This window comes from Nicotiana attenuata, chromosome 2 (genome assembly GCF_001879085.1).
Source record: "Nicotiana attenuata strain UT chromosome 2, NIATTr2, whole genome shotgun sequence".
NCBI classification, from domain to species: Eukaryota; Viridiplantae; Streptophyta; class Magnoliopsida; order Solanales; family Solanaceae; genus Nicotiana; species Nicotiana attenuata.
Genome location: NC_031990.1, coordinates 43,005,565 through 43,009,745, shown reverse-complemented (window position 1 = coordinate 43,009,745; position 4,181 = coordinate 43,005,565).

Sequence of the window (4,181 nt, the reverse complement as noted above, 5' to 3'; positions counted from 1 at the left end):
TTCAGTAACAGCAGCTTTTCAAGGGTCAAATAGAAGTCTAATCAAACTGTAATTCCAGACTTTGAATGATTATTTGGCTTCCCTAGATTTTAGGCAAAAATCACGATTTTGGAGTTCTAAATGGACTGAACTGGTTCAATGCTTCAACGGATAGAATTTTCTAGGAATTTGCCAAGTATAGGACTTCTGCTCATGATTGAATTGTTAATCTTTCTAATTGTGTAAAGTATTGAAAACATACCTGAGCTCTCATATGAACTCATACTGATGAACCAGGTTCTTCATTTAGAATTCTCTTGAACATGCTTCAAATGCCATAATAGAGAAATTTTGGTTAAGAGATCAGTGAATTATATAAACACATGTCACAGGAGTATACTAGTTAAAGTATGAAGCTGAGTAAAAATTAATCTAGATATTTACACAAGTTCAGAATTCCTAGCCAATTTTTTTTTTCATTTTCTATTTTTTCTATGTGCATTCTGAACTGGACCTATTAGGTGATCTTAATCATCCCTAATTCCAACTTGTCCCTCTCAAAGTTTTCTCTACTCAGTGCTTTAGTGAAGATGTCAGCAATTTACTTATCAGTAGAGCAGAATTCTATGGAGATCAGTCCTTTCTCATAGTTATCCCTTAAGAAGTGATGCCTAAAATCTATGTGCTTTGTCCTCTTATGATGAACAGGGTTCTTTGTCATACTTATAGCACTAGTGTTATCACAGAATATGGGAATGCAACCGACTTCAATACCAAAATCTACCAACTGCTATTTGATCCATAGCAATTGAGCACAACAAGAAGCAGCATCAACATATTTAGCTTCAGCAGTAGAAAGGGCCACTGAATTTTGCTTTTTAGTAGCCCATGACACAAGACATGAACCAAGGAAGTGTGCCATACCTGAGGTGCTCTTCCTATCCACTAGAAAACCTGCATAATCAGTATCAGCATATCCTACTAGATTGAAATTGCTACCTTTGGGATACCAAAGACACAGATCAGTGGTGCCTTTCAAATATCTTAGTATCCTCTTGACAGCAGTCAATTGAGACTCTTTAGGATTAGCCAGAAAGCGAGCACAAAGTCCTACACTAAAAACAATGTCAGGTCTGCTAGTAGTAAGATACAAGAGTGAACCAATCATACCCCTATACAACTTTCGATCAACTGATGAACCAGGTTCATCAACATCTAATTTAGTGGCAGTTGCAATGGGTGTGTCTTTTTCTTTAGATTCTTCCATTTTAAACCATTGATTAGCTCCTTTGCATACTTCTACTGATGGATCATGGTTCCATTTGGACTTTGTTTGATCTGTAAGCCTAAGAAGAAGTTAAGTTCACCCATCATGCTCATTTCAAACTCACTCCCCATTAGTTTTGCAAAGTCCTTACTAAGCTTATCAGTGGTGGCCCCAAAGATTATGTCATCAACATATATTTGTACCACAAGGATATCCTTACCTTTTTCCCTTAAGAATAAGGTACTGTCAATTTTACCTCTTTTGTAGCCATGTTCAAGCAGGAATTTGGACAGTCGTTCATACCATGCTCTTGGGGCCTGCTTGAGTCCATAGAGAGCCTTGTCCTAGTTGTACACATGCTCAGTACATTCCTTGCTTTCAAACCCTGGAGGTTGTTTCATCAAACACTTCTTCTTTCAGGTAGCCATTTAGGAAGGCACTTTTGACATCCATCTGATGAAGAGTGAATTCCATATGTGCTACAAAGCTATGAGAAGTCTGATTGCTCTAATCTTGCAACTGGAGCAAAAGTCTCATCATAATCTTTATGCCCACCTCTTGGCTGTAACCTTGGACCGCCAGTCTTGCCTTATTTCTTGTAAAGTTCCATCTTCATCAAGTTTTGTTCCTAAAGACCCATTTGTACCAATGACTGACTATCTTTGGGCCTTGGAACTAGATGCCAAACTTGACTTCTCTCAAATGATTGAGTTCATCTTGCATTGCATTGACCCAATCTGCATCCTGCAAAGCCTCAACAACATTTTTAGTTTCAATAAGAGATTAAAAGGCATCAAAAGCACACAGATTCTTTAGTTTAATCTAGTTTTGACTCCAAGATGTTGGATCAGTGATAATGTTCTCAATAGGATGAGAACTTTGATACTTGTGAGGTTTCACAACCAACTGGTTCCCTACTAGCTGCTTCTCCCATGTGTTGTTGCTCAGGAACAGGGTATGAACAAGTTCTTTAGGGGATTTATTTCAGTTCCTTTTGATAAGTTCCCCATGTCAGGTTGCCCTGGATGGAAGAACCTGGCCATCACCTGTTCCTTCTTTTGGTGCCACTTTGACTTGTGTTGAGGCTCAGTCAAATCCTTTACCAATCCAATGGCTTCATCTCATGTTCTGTCTCTCAGATAGAATGTTAGTTTCATCAAATACTACATGTACACTTTTTCTTCTACACACAAAGTTCTTTTATTGAACGCTTTATTAGCTTTGCTATGTTGAAGAATATCCCAAGATACTCCCTTCATCATCTGGAGATCAAACTTACCTAGGGAGTCCTTTCCATTGTTGTGCACAAAGCACTTACATCCAATGTCTAAGATGGATATATTATGTTTTCTCCCTTTAAGTAACTCATAAGGAGTCTTCTCTACAAGAGGGTCTAATCATGCATCTGTGTTCTACAGCCTCTGCCCAGAAGCTATGGGGTAGCTTACTAGAAAGAAGCATAGTCCTAGCATGTCTTCAAGAGATCATGTTCTTTCTTTCAAACTACTCCATTTGTTGAAGGATCCCTAGGGGCAGAGAAATTATGATCTATACCATTTTCATCACAGAATTCAGCAAACTTAGCATTTTCAAATTCAGTTCCATGATCAGACCTAATGCATGCAAGTTAATATCCTAATTGCTTCGGAATTTTTCTAACAAAGGCAGCAAACATGTCAAATGTTTCATCTTAGATGTTAGAAAATAGAACCCAGGTAAATCTAGAATAATCATTCCACAAGTACCATTACATATTCTTTCCACCTCTGCTCATGGTTCTCATTGGACCACAGAGATCCATATGGACCAATTCCAACGACTTGGTGTGCTTACCATTTTCTTGCTTTTGAAGGATGATCTTACCTGCTTCCCCCTTGAACAGGCCTCACAAACTTTGTCTTCTTTGAACTTGATGTCGGGTAACCCTATCACCAAGTCCTTAGAGACTAATTTGTTTAGCTGATTCAGACTGGCATGACCAAGTCCTTTGTGCCACAGGAGGGGATCATTATCCAGTACACTTAGACATGTTAGTTCATTTTCTGAGAGAGTAGAAAAATCTACAATATAAATATTGTTAACTCTCCTTCCCTGCAAAACAATCTTGTCAGTGATAAGGTTAATCACAAAGCATTTAGTGGAGGTGAATGATCCAAGGTTACCTCTGTCACACAGTTGTGACACACTAATCAAGCTATACTTCAAGCCATCTATCAAGTACACATTCTCAATGGAGTGAGAGTCTATCTTACCTACCTTTCCAACCCTAATAATCTCACCTTTCTTCCCGTTTCCAAAGGAGACATTACCTCCCTTTAGGTCCTCAAGTGAAAGGAACTCGTTCTTGCTTCCAGTCATGTGTTTTGAGCAGCCACTATTCATGTACCATATTTGGCTACTTCCCTTCACTTGGACCTACAAATAGAAATCAGGGATTAGTCTTAGGAACCCAAACTAGTTTGGTCCCTTTCTATAGGCAAAGGGAAAATCAGATTTCTTCTAGCCCACCCAGGCAGCCCATTTTTTTCTTGAACAAAGTTTTGTTCTTTTGACTGGCCTTTTCTTTTGCATTAACATTCATTTTTGTAATGGCCAGTCTTGCCACAGTGTGTGCTATTTTTGTCTCAGGAAGAGTGAAGGTACTTGCTTTTAGGATCCCACTTAGGTGCTTGTGTCCCATAACCAAGTCCTCTTTTGTTGCTACTGTCATGTTCATGTAACCAAGAGAGTACATCAGAAGCCTTGTTCCATTTGCAAGTTCTGTATAGTTCATGTTTTACCTTCCAGATCTTCTTTAGTACTCTTATCTACTCATCCTTTCTGTACAGCCCATCCTTCATTTTTCTTAAGTTTTCTACTAGGGTGAGATGTGTGTGATCAACTTTCTTCTTTCCTGTTCCTAATTTCAGTTTTAAGTTCTCAGACTAAGTTCTAG